The sequence below is a fragment of the Anopheles arabiensis genome, chromosome 3 (assembly GCF_016920715.1).
Source record: "Anopheles arabiensis isolate DONGOLA chromosome 3, AaraD3, whole genome shotgun sequence".
Classification (NCBI taxonomy): Eukaryota; Metazoa; Arthropoda; class Insecta; order Diptera; family Culicidae; genus Anopheles; species Anopheles arabiensis.
Genome location: NC_053518.1, coordinates 63,329,141 through 63,348,972, shown reverse-complemented (window position 1 = coordinate 63,348,972; position 19,832 = coordinate 63,329,141). Strand labels below are relative to the sequence as shown.

Genomic DNA, 19,832 nt, shown 5'->3' with positions numbered 1-19,832 from the left:
CAGACACATGCACACATAGAGGCCCAAACAACAATTACAACAAAAAAACACTAACCAGAAGTTGGATAAGTCTTCTTGGTACCGAGACGAATGGGATTAACAGAACGGTGGTTTTGGCACTGCTGGGAACCGACTGGGAGATGATGTTCAGGAAGAAAAAACAATACGCCAGCAACTATCCTTTATAGACTTTTTCCTGTGGTTATCTTCTCATTCAGTTCCCAATGGAGACAATATCGATGAGCCGTCCTTGTGGCGAGAAGAAGATCGGGAGATTTAGACATTAAAGCGAAAAAAATACTTCCCAGTGGCGCCAACATCGGCGTTTATAAACTTTCGTGAGTGAGTGAACCCTTTTTTCGATACCTTTTATGTAGAACATAAATCAAGGCAACTCCCAAAGGATTAATTTCCAACGCTCGTTGGAATGGGATCCTTTTTGCACAACACGAATCGTTTGCAAGAGCGTAAACTTCAGACATTGGGCAATATAAAAATGTATTGTTGAACTGATATTACAGTCATGACAAATTGAAATAAGCTTCACAGTGTCACATTGCATCGCATCGCAAGAAAATGTTGAACTATTAAGCAATGGTAATGACGGTTAAAGCATAGTATTTTTTTTAATCTGCCCCATCATGGCTATATTAACTTTTCTTTAATTTACCTGATTTCAATTGTAATTCTTTTGTTAAAATTTTAGTATCAAATTTTACGTTATAGTATGAAGCAACGTTTCATTTGAATACATTCACATTTAATGAGTAAAGTAAAGTTGAAAAAACAAGAAGAAATTGATTTCTATTGCTTTGAATGATTTTAATTGTTTTTTAAGCGTTTCTTTGCCAATGTTCTAAAACCGACATGCCTTATATGCCAACACTGATATTCAGAGTACCACGCATCCGGATAGTACCCATCCTTGGCTACGGGGGACGATTCATTATAGACTAGAACCCATGACGAGCATGGTATTAGGCCGTTCGAGTTGACGACTGTGCCACGGAACCGCCCTTTAAATACATCGACATAAAGCAATATGGTCTTTAGGACTATATCACAGGATTCATTTCAAATAGAGTTACTACATGCAAACAGTCACACATTCTAAAGTACCTTGTGTCATCATCACAACTAACACCATTTATTACTTGTATATTGAAGTTGATGTGCCATTTGTTTGTTTACTACTTTACTGTGTTCTCCTATTCTCTTAGACACATTTGAGCTAGAAGAACAATAAAACGTCTCTGTTTAGTGCTCGGTGCGTGTGTGTGTTTACTGCAAACGAAAAGTCAACCAAAAGGGACAATCCATTCAGATGGTAATGTGTCCCCAGCACAACTAATAACTTTTCTACTTTTTTCCCCCCCAAACGCACACATACACACATACAGCAAGGACGGCAAAGCACACAACTACAGCAAACACGCCTTTTATTGTGTGCGCTCTTTCCTTCCCACACTGGGCGAATCGCTGGGCGTAAAGCAAAGCAAAGAAACGCCGCAACAACCGGAGGGCCGGCGCGCACCCCCGGTACAGTTCACCATTAGGGCATTTAATTAAGCTGTGGCAGTGCGTTTGATGGGCACCCCATCCTATCCATCTCCCTCCCCGCACACACACACACACCACCATTACACCAGCTGTTTCCGGTGAGCTTTTGTATGGCTACGCGCGGCCGCCCGCAGTGGTGGTTGGTTTCCTCCGATCCGCCGTTCGCTGTAGTCCTAGGGGAACATGTGCAAAAAAAAGAACTCCAAACGCACAGAAGAAGAAGGAAATCCCATCGCTTGGGCGGGCGTACCGTCGATTCACTCGGCTTGATTGACGTTAGTGTAATTAATTGAAAGGGAATTATCGGGCGGAATGCAACGAAAAGGGAGATTGCTCTGCGTGCTGCGCTACGTGCTAGCGAAATCATTAAGAAAATCTCTAATACACTCTTGTGCCCGGGCTTGTGGCGGCGGTAATTTATTCGTGCAAGAGTATAATATTAAGAGTATAATATTAAGCAAAAAAAAAATGGTAGGATTAATTTATCAGCAGTGAAATAATTGCATTTAAATTAAATCCAACATTCATGCCTTCATTTTTATGCAAATTTTTGCTCTTTAGAAGTGACGAAACGAGCAAACTAAAACCAATCAAACCAATAGCACAATTATGAAATTGCGGACGAAAAGTTAATAAAATGTGCTCCTCTCCTCTTCGCTCGCGGATATTACGCGGTAAAGGGACAAATTACATTACACAATATTAATCAAATGTGCAATCGTATCACTCGGGGAGAGGACAAATTACGCCACACAAAAAAAAAAAATGGAAAACTACGCCACAAACATCAAACGCCAATACTTCGACGACGCGGGGTGGTACACACACAGCGCGCCGCCGATTGCATCCGGGTCACCGCGCATTGAAAAAGTGCAACCGTCCGTGGAAATCGACTTTTTTTCTTCATTTTGTTTTTGTTTTTCAATGACACACGAAAGGGCTGAACTGAGAAGCTACGGTCGATACGGTATAAGCATTCCCACAGCGAGCTGCCGTAGTGCCGGTGGCGTTTGTGGCATTTTATCAGCAAAAAGCATAAGAAAAAAAAACAAACAGGATATTGGGAAATGCAATGGAAATGCACTCCGCGGTTCAATGGCCGGTGCTACGGGGGTATGACATTTGCGTGACGACATCATGGTGCGTAAAAAATCGTATTTTCAATGTTCGACGATACAAAACTGAATATTCAATTGAAACCGACTGGTTGATAAAGAATTGCATGTAAACGGCGGAACACATTAATTTAATGGCTGAAAGTGAAAAATTGAAAAGATTATTCTTTGTACTGTAGACAAAAGAAGAGAAATAAAACTGACATTAATTTGATCCTCAAAAATTCTTAGTAAGAAAGATTATTTTAATCTTTCGCTATCATAATAGTACTAATAAAACCATCATCAATTTTTGCATGTTGCAATAACACTTCCGATTATAGAAGACAATTTTTTTTTTCAAATTAACACCACACGAAACTGCATCAGCTGAATTAATTAAAAACGAATCGAACTGGCATTAAAAACCTGTTCGGAAAAATAGCATAACACAACGTGATAACGCTTTCAGCTGTAAACATCTTGCGCTTATTATTCTAAAGGCTTCCGGACCAGCTGTCTATAGGGTCTCGGTCGACGGGACGGATGTGTCTTCCTTTGGGTCGATTCAATTGGACGAGACGAAACGATATCACCAAGTGCGGGGCGCGCGCGGGCTCTCATTAATAATGATTCCGTTTCGTCTTTCCCTTTGGGCTGGTTATGCCACAAAGACACACACACACACATACAGTTGGATCTTGTTTTTTTTATTATTGCAATGCCCGTCCCATCGAGACCAAAGCGCACATGTTCGCTTGGGGTCGCCCAGCGCAGGTTTCACCTCAGCAAAAGTGCCGGTTGTAAATCACATGTCAGCACAATTATCAACACATCTGCTCGAGCAATCCGCACACAGGCGGCTGCCTTCTTGCTCTATTCATCCGTTTTTCTCGCTCTTTCTGTCAAACATACACACACGGTCGTACACAGAGGTGGCCCTGGCATGGGGTTTGGAGCACGGGTTGGAGTTTCCAACAAGAAACCAGACGCGAACGAAGCGGCGGCCCCCTCCAAAAAAACCGGCCATGTGGTGTCCACACGTAATAATTCCTTCATAAGTTGTCGAATTATGAGCCAGACAGAGAGCAGAGCGCGGCGGCAGACCACACAATAAATGACAATGTCGCGTGCCACCGCTGTTTATGGTGCATTTAAAGACGGGAAGCATATGTTCACGCGCCGAAAAAAGCGCGTGAGCGTGAGCATCCACAGCACATCCCCCCACCGAGCAAACAAAACACATTCGCGTATTGGGTGTCACATAGCCCGTTAAAAAAAAAGAAACGCAGCATAGCAATAAAATTTAATCGCCCGTGGTGGTGGCGGTCTGAAGGGAATTAATATGCACACAATCAAACAAGAAGCGTCTTGCTGAAGCGGCCCAGAATGTAAACCAAATGGTGATACACATCCAAAAATGCCTGCGAGGCCAGGCACCAAACTCCGGCGTCGATGGCTGTCAGGGATCATCATCAGGTGGCCGGCTGGTATCATCATCATCATTCTCATCATGCAGGATGATCCATCACACGCCGAAGGGTTCGTCGCTTGCGGGCCCGGTTTTCAATCATTCACAATATTGAAATGCATGGCCACACACACACAATAGCTGAAGGCGTCCGGTGCAAACCGAGAAAAAAGACGCCCTCCTGTACCTATCTGTCAAACGAAAACGTCAAAAAGCGCGTGCTGCATGCTGTCAGCGAAATGGGCAGCAAAAAGATAAAGCGCACAAGGTGCACCAAACACCGTTGTCTGCCGTTGGTGGAATGCTCTGAAAATCGATTTCAGATTAAACGGCCAACTTTAGTCGATCGTGCACCGCCACGAAGGGTCGTTAAGTACAATCCATTATCACCGCGTAGTGCACTTATTGAGAAGCGAGGTACCGTGGTGGGGCAGAGTAAGAACAAAACATAATCGAAAAAGTAGCACACACACACCACACGCGCATGATAAGGTAAAGAGGAGGCAAAATGTGAAAATATAGGTGACACTATCAAACATGATGATGTTAATAAAAATAACCATAAAACATAATCGTTGTGTGTTAATTTACCATTCCCGAGGCACGATTGTTGCTCTTGGACAGGCAGCTGCTGTTGAGAGAGAAAACAAGACATGCTCCTCTGAACCAGCTGGTGGGCTGTTGCACCGGTCGACCAGTGCGCACACGAGACGTTTTCACTAAAACACGGTTTGCATGCAGAGTTGTGCATCGAGGTTGTACATTAAATTAAAAGGTAAATGTTTTAGCTTCTCTGTTAAATTGATCACGCGGGTGCCAAAAAGATGGAGACATTAATTGAACAAACTCCCAAAAATGGTGGTGTACGCGCAAGTGTTCCAATTCTGTCTTCCCATTTGCAGGTCGTTCCCGGGACAATGTTTTAAGCCTGCTTCCGCCACCCGCTGTTGTATTCATCTACATTTTCGAGAGCATGTGCGATAAACATACCTTCCTTATGTTGTCTCACTCTTGGAAAAACGGCTCCCTTTTGCGTTAAATTAAAAAGTACGTGTTGGTGAAGATTTTATTACTAATATATGAACACAACACGACGGACCTGATACCGAACGACACACGCTGCTTGCGATCGAGTTAATTAGGAGTATTAAAATTCATAACCTAACGCCCGGGCGCGGCACTGCGCACTCCGCGTTCAGAGTTGTTCAGAAATATGATAGCAGATTGGCGGTAGGAGGTTGGTTGGTTGTTAGTACTACTACGATGATGTTGTTGTAAACGTCGGCTCACTGTTCCCTTTTTGGGAGAGGTAGAAGGTGTAAATTTCACGATGTGATAGAATTTCATTAGAACATGGCTTCAAGATGAGCCGCACGCCGATGGAACGACCAAGCGAACAGTTCCTTCTCTAGTAGTTGTAGGTAAAAATGAGCGTAAACTCTCTGAAGCGTGGGAAAACAATTCGTTTCTAAATTTCTGTCTCTCCACACAAAAAAAACTATCCACTAACGGAATCTCGCAACACGGGAGCACTTTCTCAAAAGGCAGCATAACGAAAAGAAACACCAAACTTATCAAGAGAACAGAGAGAATATCTAACACTTGCAAACGACAAGCGCACCACACCATCCACGTCTTAGGCACCAGAGTTCCATAACGAAAATTGCTATCCAAAGTTGTAGTTTTACGAGCCTGGGTCGTAAAGTTAATGAACCATTTTATGCCTCCACCCCTTGCACGGCTCGGAGTGGTAGAAAAGTTGGCCCTTTTCCGGGGACCGGGGAGAAGGTTTTTAACATTCTCTAGCGAAAAAGATTACCCAAGCTCACGCGACGAGCTAGCTCTCTCACTCGCTTTTTTTCTCTCTCTCTCTCTGTGGCAAATCAGGCTTCTTTTTGCCGCCGGTGGATAAAGCACTTGGTAAAGTTCATCATCAGAAAGGTGTTTGTAGCGAAACCCAAGCGGAGGCATCGGAGTAAAGTTGCCGGAGCACTTCACGGCCGTAAAGGTGGCTCAACTGAACGTGCATTTTTTGTGTGTGTACGTGTGTGCTAAACCATCTCTGGAGGGTTCCACTGGCCGAACCAAAAAAACCAGATATTCTAACCTTCTAAGGGCATCGGACGGAAGGTTAGAATATCTGCCTTGGTCGGCTCTTTTGACTTGCGAACTCGTAAACTTCGTAGGAATGCAAACGAACAGTGGAGAAATCGAAGTAGAAGGCATCGCTCGCGCCCTTTGGTCATATCTCGAACCGGAGGCTAAAACCATGGGCCACACGGTTTGCGGGAGGGTTGAAACAATCTGTCATAAATTCAATTATGAAGCAATTTTCTCCAGCTCTGTTTTTTTAGCTAACACAGTCTGCGCACCGCTGCTTCTCACTTTTTAACTTCAGTGATTTTCTATTTCCATCGTGAAATGGCAACTCTTGACGAATTGCCCGAACACCACCAGCGAAAAGGAGAGCCAGGACATCCATCAGACCAGCTCAGCGTGGTAACTACTATTTAGGATTTGTCGTGCCTTTCGAGACTTTCGGGGGTTTTGGAAGGTAGAGTAGACGCATTTTCGAAGTGGTAAAAGAGCTAGTTTGAAAAGACGAGAGAAAATCAAGACTAATAGATAAAACGAGCAGGTGAACTGTTGGAAATGTATAGCGACGTATAATAAACTTATGATGTAGCCCCTGGGCGCATTTTATGACTACATCATCACACAGAAGGCAACGTTTTCAGATAATATCACAATTCCATCACCTGATACAACAACATTCTTGAGTTAGAACTAAATTCCAGATAAAACTACACAGGTATCGGACAAATATTGTCCCATGAATGAGTTCTAAAAATGTAACCTCTTGTTCGCGAAACACTCAGTTGTGGATGATTTGCTTCAAGTTGACTTAATCAGTCAATCAATTCATCGTTTGTAGCATTATGAGAGTTGCATTTCGTCAGAACATGATTTTTTCAGGCTTTCAACCACTCGATCGCTCTTGTAAAAGATGACGACGACTTCCTTTTTTGCCAACTACTGCACTGCATTAAAAGAATCGAGCAGCTGGAACTGGAATTGAAAGAAAAAAAAAGGTCCACGCACGGGAATCGATACACCGGCGGCAGCCAACCAAGCAGCTCCGGCCCAATAAAACCTTGAACCTTCGAGTATCCGAGGCAGCAAAAGAAACCAGAATGAGTATTATTTTTCAACCAGGGCCTTTTCCCCCATGCCTTGTACCCCCCTCGGGATGGTTTTCTGCCGAAGGGTACACACACACACACACACACACACACACATAGATTGATGATCATGAGAGACGATCGGGGAAAGCCTTCTTGCACTCCGCAGAAGCAGGAGATGGTGACGCGCGGATAGCAGAGGCGAATGGAATGGAAAACCCAGCGAGCAGGCTAGAAGCAGCAACAAGAGGCAAGGTAGGAACAAAAGCCCTCGAGAATAGGGAATTTTATATCCTTCGCTAGAAACTATTTCGAAAGATCGACAAAAAGGATAACAAAAAATTAAAGCAAACTTTGAGCAGTAAGAGAGCCTGCCTGTGTGCCTGTGCGCTTGAGGCCGATCGGTATACCCGAAAGGAACGACGACAACAAACGGAATGTATACGGGAGGAGAAGAATTTCAGCTGCCGTTTCAATAAAGTTTTATTGTATTTAAAACACACAGACACACACTGGCCGAACGGAACGGTTTGATTTATTCATGGCTCGAGTATGCTCGCCTCTTGTGCATCATCCATCCATCGGCCAACGATAATGATTGAGCTTTTGCGATGGAATAAAGAAAGAAGAAAAAATGGTCCCACTATTGTTTAGGTTGCGTTGAAAAATTACTCTAAATGCAGGTTGTGTTTCCCGTTGTCTTTTTTTGTACCATTTCAGTAGGCAATAAAATAATCGAGCGTGCAGCAGCTTTTGCTTTTTTGTGTTAGTTAAAAAAGGAACAAACTTTTACAACTCTGTTTCCAAAAAGGCAGCAAAGCAGAGTACGATTTACATCCTTGTCCTTTTTTTTGGTGAAGTAATAATACCGTTTATGGTTTTATACGGAAAATGAGTCGTTATCGCTATGATTTACTGCCCAACTTATAGATAAAATAATATTGTTTTATATTAAATACTGTAGTTCAGTGGAAATGTCAATTAATCGTTTCAAGAACTCTACATGAAAGCGTTTACAAAGGCAGAAATGTAGTCGGAACTCAGTTGAGATAATAAAAATATTTAAAAACGAACCAACTTTCACATAACAAAACTGCATTTCGGCGTTCGTTTGTCGAAAACCAACACTTTTTCCACCATTCAAACAAAGTGCAGCGCATCGAGAGCAACAAACAATGATCATAAATATCTTCCAGCTTCCCTCTGTTCTCCCGCCTTCCCAGGGGGAGGAGGGTGTGGAATGCCGGCGCGCAAAAAGTAATGGCTCCGAGTGGTGCACAAAAAAGGACACACGCAGACACAAACCAAAACTTACGCAGCGAGAAATAAGTTCGGGAAATTGGTCGCTCCAAAGCCTCCCAAAAAATCAACAAAACATTAAACATCCATTTTTTCTACCACAAACACGACTGGGAGGGGGAAGAGCGCGACAAAATCGACCGATCGAAGAGCAGTGTAATAAACCAACATAAACCCCCCTCAATGCGTGCGTGCGTACGGGGTGCACATATATATATGCGCGATATGTGAGCAGAGCTCGCTTTTATCGATTGGTCATCCCTGTCCGCTTGTAATGAGAATAACGGATTGGGGGTTTTAGCCCCGGGGTGTGGGCACACACACACACACACACACATACACACGGGGACGGAAGATACACCATAATGATATGAACGCTGCACCATGGCACGATGGTGGTGTGCAACACAATAAATGGTTCGTCCATGGCGCATAAAGCATAGCAAACACTGCACCACAACGCCGACACCCCCTGCCCTCTTCGGTGTGTTATTTATGCTGCACGCGGCAGCAGGTATGTTTGTGTGTTCCGTCCAGCTTTCGCACATACAAACACACATACACACACATATCAAATGGGGCGACTTTTAAATGTGGCAACCCCGACAACAGGCATTTATCGAGCAAATAAAACCCATTTTCGATAATGTGCCACCCGGGAGGGGTAGGGAAATGGTCCACTGGTTGCCCTGGGTTCTACAGGCTTCGTGTACATCGTCGTTTCCCCCCCTGAATTTGATGTGATGGTAGTGGTGTGTGCCGTTGCTGGTCACAATTTGAGGTCGGTTAGCGTCGCACCACACACTAATATTTGCGATCGTTTGCCACTGCAAGAATGCACGGTGTGGTTCATGTTAATAATAAAAAAAAACGTTTTTAATTAATTGAATGTATAACAAAATTAGAAAACAATCATTTACAAGTATTTGTTTGCTTATTCCGATTGCAGAAAATTAGTCCAGGTGATTCTTTTTCAAAAAGTTGAAATTATCTTTCCCATTTCGTTCTATTTTTGCTTTTTGTTCATTTATTGAAGATACTTAACATATTATATTTAAGATGAATGAATATCTGCTATGATATATAAAAACCTTAATTCAAGAAGATTCAAACTTTAAACAACACAAAAATTTAAAAAAAAGTAGCCATGAAAATTAAAATCGTAAGACTTTCATTGTTGCTGCTGCATAATACAGCAAGAGGAAATAGTCAAGCAAAAAACACTAGACAAGCATCATCTAAAAAGCTAGCAGATAACACATTATGATTTATGCAAAAATATAATTTATGCACAAACATGAACATCGTTAGCTGGAGTGGCAAAGCTCACCGCACCGAAATTAATTGTCTTTATTTGTCTTTGTTTTTTCAATCTGCATCAGCATAACCGTACGATTATTTATTCAGCAGCAACGGAACTGCAAGCAAATTGTCGTCATAAAATCCTTTTTTGTTAGATACTTTTCCAGATTTTTCGAATATTGCTTCAAGTGCCATCTGTTAAAACGTTCGCTCTAGACAATAACAAATCAACTTGCGTATTTTAGACCCACTCTGGCACAGCTGTTCCAACAGGTCCCGATTAACGTCATTTCTATTGTTTGCCAACGCATTTTCTAGAAGCCATATACCTACGTAGGTAATTACGTACATTGAGTCTTCTTCTGGTGATGAATCGTTGTTTGAAAATTTGCTAAAAGAATGCAGGTGAAATTTTCCGATATGCAACTGTGTATCACAATATGTGGAGCAAAACAATTGCCCTACAACACATAGACTAAAGCATCAAAAGTGCAACATTTTTTTGCAACAAAAAGATGATGCCTATCGTGCCGAAAAATGGAAATTTTGCTTAAAAACATCACACTGACAAAACGTTTCAATCAAAACCATTTACATTAATTAAGAAACAACTTGTTCCTCTTGGCAGGGAGCAGACAGCGGGCAAAACCGCTCCTCCGAAACCTGACAGTAAAGGCAACAGCTGCAGACACCTGAGAGAAGGCCTGCTGCTGCTGCTGCTGCTGTCGAATAACCACCGGTCAGCACCTTTCGCTGTCGAAGAATTCCCTCTGACGGGTGCGTGCGTTGTGTGCAAGACCTAGCCCCGCCGCGGGCGGTTATCGCGTTATAACTCAGGTGCGGCGTTCGTTGAGTGTGCGAGAGGATAACAGAGAGAGAGAGAGAGAGAGAGAGAGAGAGAGAGAGAGAGAGAAGGGAAATAAAATTATGCTTACTGCTATCACAATATTTCAGCATTTTTTTAACCTCGTAAGGTGTATCGAAAACGACAAAAAAAATAGTACAACGAAGATGCCGTTGCTTCGGCGGCCCAAGACACCACCACCCGGCCAAAGATCCCCGCCGTAAATGAGGAAAAACGCCCCGGACACATTAATTCGTTTCATTTTATCGCACATGGCCGCCGCAAGTGTTTTCTAGAGGATCGTTTTTATCGTCCTTCCCTGTCCTGTCCGCCTCGAAGCCATCGGAAAAAGGATACTTTCTTATTTTTCCTTTTTTGGCGGTGTTTGAGAAGTTGCATGCATGCACAACCAAAAACTACAGTCAGCTGTTTTCGTCCTGTGGTCGTCCTGTGTTTTGCGGTTCTCAAAAGATGATTTCATGTTTCTCCAGTGTCCTCCTGTGTTTCTGTGGTTGTTGTTTTGGAAATAAGTGTTTTTTGGTGGTGCTGTTTTTTCGTTGGACGATCCACTTTGGCCGTCAGCTGGCTGATAAAACCTTTACGTGTTGTTTCCAATTTCGACACGTATCGGCTGCCTCTGTTCGGTGTGCCGGCCGACCTATTAATTCACGTTTAAGCTGCTTCCTGTTAGAGTTTCGCTCTAACGCATGTAGCCACAAGCGCTAGAGATATTGAACACACAAAAAAGACGAAGTAGGTATTCAAGAAAAAAGTCCAATTAAGATATCTACCGCAAAAGAATAGCTTTGTTTTCAAAACCAAAACTTCCGCAATATCAACACCATGCGTGTCCAGATGTTTGGTAGTGGTTCGAGTTTCTTTTGTACTTCTCTGCATAACGCCTTAAACGTAATTGCGAACATTATGTTGGCTATAAACATAACCATAACAATTATAACAATTACTTCTCGGTCACACCAAATACCGAGAGCGGCATGGCATACAAATAAGTGGAGCGCTAAGGTTCCACTTATGTCGGCATTAATGTCCGACAAAAGATTAAGCTGTTATTGGTGTATTAAAAATTGGAATTATGGTAATAGAAAACATTACACGGTATGTAAAGGAGGCGCATAATAATTGTAATATGTAAAATCATAATTGACCAATGCCGGTCATTGACAAAATTGATCGACAATCGATGTCATTTTTTAAACGTCGAGCAGACACGAACAAATTGTAAAATTAAAATGTGCTGATATAGCTATCAAGTAAATTGTGTTTCAATGATGATCATGACCGTTTATCATCATGAAATAATATGTATGTGATGAAGCAGCATTATGCATTATTTTAAAATACTTCCCTCCACACAAATGCAATGTAAAAACACATACATCAGCATTATAATGTATCAGTTAGGCTGTTAGAGACAATTTACTTGAACGCATATTTCTCCAAAATAGTTCAATCACACCGAACGCTCGACCCAGCATTTGCCATGATTTATGATCCACAACGATCCAATACGTCTCAAACGCATTCTTTCCGTTCCGTTTTAAAATAATACAACTCTGTACATACCTTTTAACACCTTGGAGCTATAGAATCGAACCGCTTTCTCTTGCACGCTGCCGCCTGCGCTATCGTTCGCAACTTAAACGTCCTCCGTCTCTCTTGTTCGCAAGGGAAGATGTTGTTCCGCTTCCTTCTTAGGCTAGCAACAGCAAAAGCAGCGCCTCGTAATCCATGCCTTTGACCGTTGGCTGTCGTCGTTGCCCGTTGTCGGAGTCGGAGCGCTTTTGGGACGAAACTTTTACTTCGCTGCGAGAATTTAGATTAATTTTCTCCTCCTTGTTTCGGGAACTTTTCGGCCGATGGAGGCCTGATGGAGCAGCGCGCTCTGGAGGGTTGTTTGCTGGTGCTCTCACCACCCCCGCAACACGAACGGGCGAGTCGCCCTTTTTCCCTAGCTGCAGGCTGGGAGAGAGAGATAGGGGGAAGCTTTCCACACTACCCTCTCAACCAGTGCAGCCTTCACCAGCCTCACTTTCTCATGCACTTTTTTTGCCACCTCGTTCTGCGATACTTATCCCGAAATCGATAAAGCGAAAAGACCTTCCCGTTCAGTCGGTGGAATGTGCCAACTTGTTTTCCTTCCGTTTGCCGTTACTTTTCTTTGCTGATTAAAACTTGAATGACATTGTCATCTTCCTTTCTGCACGCACACACGCACACACAAGCGCACATGAAACACACATTTACATCCAAGAAAAGAAAAATGCAAATCCCGACCTAAAGCGAAGACGAAGAACAACAACTATTGCTTCTCTTCTGCGCGGGCGACACCACAACTTGCGCTAAATATTAAGCCAAAATACCGAAGAAATGCTGATTTACCACCCTCCCTCTTCTCTTCTGCTTGTGCTGCTTTTTCCCTCTCGGTTTTTCTTTGCCTTCTCCAGCAGGCTCCTTCCTTTCGTTTTCCACTTCATACACTTTTTGCGAAAACCTTTTTCAAAAACTCACTTCCTCCCAGCGCTTCTCACTTTTCTCGCTCGCTTTCTGCTTACTTTCAATCACGCTCCGCACACCTTCGCAATTGCCCCACCCACTCACTCTCACTTTTCTTTTTGCGATGCAATCGAACAATTTTGCTTCCCTCACTTCCGACCACTATTTGCTGCCTATTTTCCGGGATTCTTTTGCTTTACTCACTCACTCACATTGAACACAAACTGCGCTTCTCGCTTCTTTTCAACAATACGCGACTTGCAAACTTTTGCAACTTAGAACACACGCGCGGCTTCCGCCTTCACTTCGAATCTTGTTGTTAAAAGGTTTTTTTGTTTGTTTGCTTTTCTGTTTGACAACCAGATAATTGTATCGCTTCAAGTATCCTTTTTTAACATCGAAAATGAAGAATGGAAGTGCTTTAAGTGCTGTGAAGAAAACAGATAAAAGTGGTTTAGTATAAATGTCTATTTTATGTTTTAATTTGTTCTTTATAATAATAATAAATACAAAATTGTATGAAAATTTCACTCAGAAGACTCAAACTTAACCACACTCCATGAAACATACAATTACTCGAGAAAAAAGCTGTAAATTAATTAAAATAACAGCAATATACCAGCATAACACGACGTAAGATGAAAATACAAAGTTTAAAAAATATCATTACAATGAAGTTGATTGAATTAATACCAGGGTTAATTTAATATGTTTTAAACATGTTCTATCATTGTGAAAAGCTGGAACCACTATCGAGCATTGAATTGAGAAGTCGTGAACTTCTTTATCCTCGTTTTCTTCCCTTCTATTACATATTCTTTCTTCGCCAATCCTTTTTTGTGCTATTCAACACTTTAGAACTGTTCTATAAAACCATATTTTATAAAATTTGAAATAGTTTGTCAATGCCATATGTAAACCTGTGCATAAAATCAAAATCTTCCTCGGGAAAATTTAAAATAAAAACCACATATAACAACAATGTTATTCTACTGACTGTAAATACTCTGAAACACAGACAACAGAAGCCTGTTTCAACAAAACGTTTGTGTATTTTTGCTAAGCCAGTTACCTTTAACTTTTTCTTATACCAAAACATGCAAACTTTATCATTGTGGTTTTCTGGGTTTATGTAAACAGTAGCACAAATTGCCAACAGCCGGAACGAGGGAAAAAAGTAGTAAATCAACTCCACCACATTTCTCTTTAAGTGTAAGTTTTACCTTAAAAAAGAAACAAAAAGCTAAATAAGTGTGGATGGACAGAACTGATCCACAGTCGCACTTTTGGAAGTCGTTGGTAGAAATAAACTTCACCGAGCAAGAAAGAGGAAACAGTACAGAGCATTAAAAAAAACTCCATCCAGGATGTTTCTGTATGTGTGCGTACGTGTGTCAGAGAAGCTGCGCTGAGTACGAAACATTCCCACAGGACATACAACGCCAGCAGAGAGCGTAGTGTGTGTGTGTGTGCTCGCTTGTGTGTTTGTGTGTTAGTTTTCGCAAAACTTCCCATCTATGCTGGCGCACAAAATGGATGTAAAAAACATACTGTTGGGAAGTCCTTTAACTTCTTTACAAAAGCTAAGAAGTGATTTAAATTTTCCTCAAACAAAAAAAACGAACAATTAAAAGCCAGTTCAGCCAGGGTAAGTGAGATCGTTTCTCTTGGAGGGAGAAAAAAGCACAAAAAAGTCCATCCCCCCCGTGAGGAGGCACGTTCATCCAGCGCACAGCCACACAAACGCACACACACACATACACAACCGGATTCTACCCTTGTGCTAACCGAACCCTCCGTACCGACCGACCCCTCCCACTGGAAGGATATTAGACGTAAGAGCACGATGTCACACATTTTCTCGGAAATGTTCATGCTCTTTCTCTCTCTCCTTCTCTCTCTCTAAGCACCATCTTCATCCTGGAGGAAGTTTTCCTGCCTGCCTTCGGGAGTTTCATCCACTGGCCGTTCCAGTGCAGCCATTTCCTTCACCCAAAGCAGCTCTCTCTCTCTCTCTCACTCGTATCAAAATACTCACAGCAAAGGAAGGGAGAAAAACCAAGGTGTTACAAAAAGAAACCCAGATACGAGCGGTTAATGTTGCCGGTGCGCGTAAAGAACGCGAAAGATAAAATGTGTGCGTACCCGTTCGCACGTAGTCGATTGATAGTGTTGTGTGAATGTTTCGTTTAGAAATATAGATTACACGCTAAATATTGCATAAACTTTTGGTGGTAGCATTAAAACACATTTTACACAACCAATTCTGTGCTCAACACACGTTTCTATCATCCGTTTACCCGATACAAACACACACTCTCTCTCTCTCTCACACACACACACACACACACACACACACACACACACACACACACACACACATTAAAGCTTATATAATCAAGGGAGAGAATCATCTGCTACTCTCTTTCCTGCTGCACAGCATAAAACATACAATTTGGGTAGATGGCGGCGCGCACACGGCAGCGTTGATGAACGAACCATGAAAAGCATAATGATGTTAGGAGGAGCCGAGCGCACAGTAGGCACCGGCAGTGAAGGAGCTGTACATATTTCCCTTTCGCTCATGCAAACCAACTGCCGATTCATTCGTCGGTGCTTTCTGGTCTTTCTGGTACGCTTATAACGATGTCGCATTTTCCTGATGCTAAATTATAATCCAAATACACACGTACACACACGGACGTAAAGCGTACGATTAGAAACAGAACATTATGATAAAATGTGCGTTTTGTTTCAGCGTTCTATCACTCATAGCATGATGAGAGTGTTTCTCAATTCAGTTTGTAGTTCGATGCACCACTGCACTCGCTTTTTTAATTCCGGTATGTATCCACGCAATCGTTCTTAAAAGCCAAACACGCACACACACACTCAACCAGGTGCATAAAATGTTATTTTTTCACGCGCAGGAAAGAGAGACCCCGCGAGCGTCAGTCAGAATAACGCGGTCCGTTTTACGCGCACACATTCAGAATCACGCTTTTCCCTTCCGCCAAGAAACAACCAACCAACACGAACACGGGCGCGCACTAGAAATCTGCGCAAAGCTACACACACATACACACATGAACGAACACACACGCGCACACAGCAGCACAACAAAACTTTCGGAGCTGAACAACGGCGGACAACGGTTTTGGGGGCGAAAAAAGGAAAGGCAGCGCGCAGAGAGCACAGCAGAACGGTTGATTCGACGAGATGATTGCCCTCAGAATACACACTCACATACACACGCACGCACGCATACACAGATAGAAACGCGCGCAGGGCCCGTTTGTTGATGTTTTACGGGAGAAAGAGCTTCCGAGAACTGTTAACAGAATTCTCTTCCCGTGTGCGCTCAAAACGCGCGCACACCACCGAAACAAACACACTCACACACAGAAGCCAGCGCAAACCATGGCGGCAGGGCTTTTTTGGGTCTTGTGGGGTGGTGGTGGTGGTATTGAATTTCCTCTGTGTGAAGCAGCAGCACACCCCCTCTCACCCGCGGATGAAATCGTTAGAGGGAATTGGAAAGGGATGGCGAAAAGGGCCCCACGAAAAAGCATTCTATTTCTCCTCGTTTGAAGATGAGACGATTATTATTCACTACCTAAGGCGAAGGGATTTGTTTTTTTTTCCTTTTGCCTGAATGGGAGGTGAAGAAGTAGACACCGTACAACAGAGCATGTGGAGTGCGCATTCCACACGGTGGAGAGAAAAAAAAAAACGAGCGACTTCGAAGAATTTGTGACCCCGCCGGGAGCGATAAGCAAGTTTTTTCGGTGGAATTACACACATGGACAGAAATAACCATTGGCAGCGTAGCCGCAATATGGTTTGGAAGAGAAAAAAAGCTTCTCACACACCATCTCACGCGGGTGGCCAAGGTGGAAGGTGTACTAAAAAAAGGGAGTGTTCGCTTTGGAGAGAAAAGGGAAAAGATTTCTCATCGAAATTCTCACGCGCCTCAAATAGCTTCACACTAATTGAAAGAACCTTCCCCCACATACACACACACACACACACACACAAGCTCACGTTTTTTCCTCGTGCAGTAGCCTCCCCCACCTGCCTTCTATTCACTTTCATCCACCCGCTGGCTCTGCTCATTCTCCACAAACAAAAACTCATTCATAAGGGCGACAGTTTTATCTCGCACACACAAACACACACACACACACACCCATGTGCACATTGGACGGTACGCTGCTCTCACACAGCCAATCACCGCAGCCACCCTTTACGGTCGTGTGTGCGCTGTCTCGCTCTCGCCTATTGGCAGTGTTTTCTTGTTGTCTTTCCCTTCTCGGCAAAGAAGCGGAAGAAAGCTTCACTCGAGAGGGCTCGTGAGCAAGCGTGCTGTGTTGGTGTGAGTGTTGAGCGCGGTAAAGCGTGGAGTAGAGAGAGAGAGGGGAATACGCATTCACGCACGCACGCACACTAATGCTCGTCTGAACACAGACGGCCAATGCACACATACACACTCGCACACACAGATGCACGAGTTCAATAGAAGAGCGGTGCACACAGCGCAAAGAGAAAAAGGGAGCGAAAGAAGGAAAACTCTCCCGCTCGTTAACAAACACACACACACACACACGCTGCTCGGCGCTGTCTCACTCTCTCATACCCTTCTTTTCTCTTTCGCTCTTTCTTCTAGTTGGTTTTCACCTTCTTTCTCTTGTCGTTCTTTGGGGTTAGATTCTGTGTGTGAAGCCGAGAGTACTTTTGACAGTTAAAAGAAACACACACACGCACACACACGGGGCAAAGCACACTTGGTTGCACGATTTAACTGCTTTTACTGCTGCGGGCGAAACATCACCAAACCAGCCCGGAATGGATGATGAGGTTGAAGGATGACGTTGTGACACAAATCCCGAATGGAGGAAAGAATTCGAAAAGAAAAACGAAACACCACACCACATCATTCACACACCTCCTCCCGAACACAATCGATCATGGTTCCACGGTCTGTTCTTCTGTTGGGTCGAAGGAAATCATTTTTCACTTGCACGGAAAATAGAGAAACAAGAACCGACGCCTCTCGACCCGACGGCAGTTGGCACGCAGGAGGAGCACGTGAGAATTATTTCACACACAAGCGCACACCGCCGGGAACGGTACATCCCACAGCACCGAAATTTCTATCTAATTTTACACACATTTGTTATCGGCACAGTCTGGGCCAGCCCTTTCGACTGCCGCCGACCGCCGACGACGCTCGATGATATCGCCCAGCGTGGCCAAGCGTGAGCAAACGACACTGAAACTACCCCGCGAACCGAAGGGCACTATGTGTGCATGTGTGTGTCGTTTTCACCTTGGAACCCGTGTATGTGTGTATGCAGCTTGTTTTTTTGTGTGTTTTCTTCCACTGATGCTGCCCGCTTTGGCGGCGGCGGCGACGGTCTGTTAGCTTTAAAAGCAGTTCCGAATAAGCGGTGGCCAGACCCGCGCTCTTTTAACAATCTAGCACGCACACACACACACATACAAACAAACGATTCTAATCCGATTTCAACGCGGGTGAATTAAATTCCTCCTACCGAGAATGCGTTTTTATCCGCTGCTGTTGCTGTCGCTTATGGCAAGCCAAAATACTGCTGCTGCTGCTTCTGCTGAGGTGTGTGCTTGCTGTCGAAAAACACGAGCACCGGAGCAAGGACACGCGTGGACCCTTCCCCAACAGTGGCTCTGAGCAAACTGATGAGATTTCGAAAGAGAACGCCCGCTCGCAGCACGGCTTCTCCCGCGGCACGGACTACACGAAAACCGGTCCAGCCCAGCGAAAGCGAGAAGGAGAGAGAGAGAAGCAGTCATAAAGAGAGAGAAAGAGAACAGGGGCGCACACCCTTGTATGCGTGCAGTGGGAAACAGGTAGAAAAGTGTGTTGTTTATTTACCAGAATGCCGAGCCCTTTTTGCTCGCTCTCGCTGCGCTTACGCTCTCCGTTTGCATCCTTCTCTCTCTCTCTCTCTCTCTCTCTCTCTCGCTCTGCTGCTATCGCTCTCTAAATTGTTGACATTCTGTTTGCGGTCCTGTTCGTTCGGCTCGATTGCAAACTGCAGCTGTCTCGCTCAACGCCCTATCGTTTGCTCTCGCACCCGCAACTCCTTCCATCACTCTGCGCTGCCTCTCTTTCCTGCGCTGCCTAAAATTGGAATCATTCAACTTGGCCGACAATAATGCTACAGGGGGGAAAAAAGCCACACCAACAAAAAATGCACACCACTGCACGAGTATTGTGAGGCAGCACGCGAGACTCACGTTGGATTGCTCACGTACACGTTCTGTTGCTGCTCGTTTCACCCGCGCGCACACACACCTACCCTCCCGATTTTCCCTTCCCTTGCCCCATACCCAACACTCTACACTGGCCCATGGAGACCTTACGATTCAAGCTGTTCCAAGAATAGGAATCGGCATCGGAATAGAAAAAAAGGAGGAAGCCGCGGAGACGCTTTCCACATTTTTCTATCACCCGAAAGCATACTCCGGCAGTGTTTTTCCAACGGATAGGAAAATGAAAATTAAAAGCGATTGGATTATCGTCACCA

At 43.8% G+C, this 19,832-nt stretch overlaps 1 long non-coding RNA gene across 1 annotated transcript in view; it reads right to left on the bottom strand.

Annotated features, from left to right (window-relative positions):
* Window positions 1-18,961, bottom strand: part of LOC120899894 — a 63,654-nt gene extending 44,693 nt beyond the window's left edge. The window contains exons 1-2 of the long non-coding RNA XR_005739119.1: window positions 18,822-18,961; window positions 12,337-13,694 (exon numbers count right to left, since the gene is read on the bottom strand). This is a non-coding gene — a long non-coding RNA (uncharacterized LOC120899894). The remainder of the gene's footprint in view (window positions 1-12,336; window positions 13,695-18,821) is intronic.
* Between the last annotated feature and the right edge of the window lie 871 nt (window positions 18,962-19,832).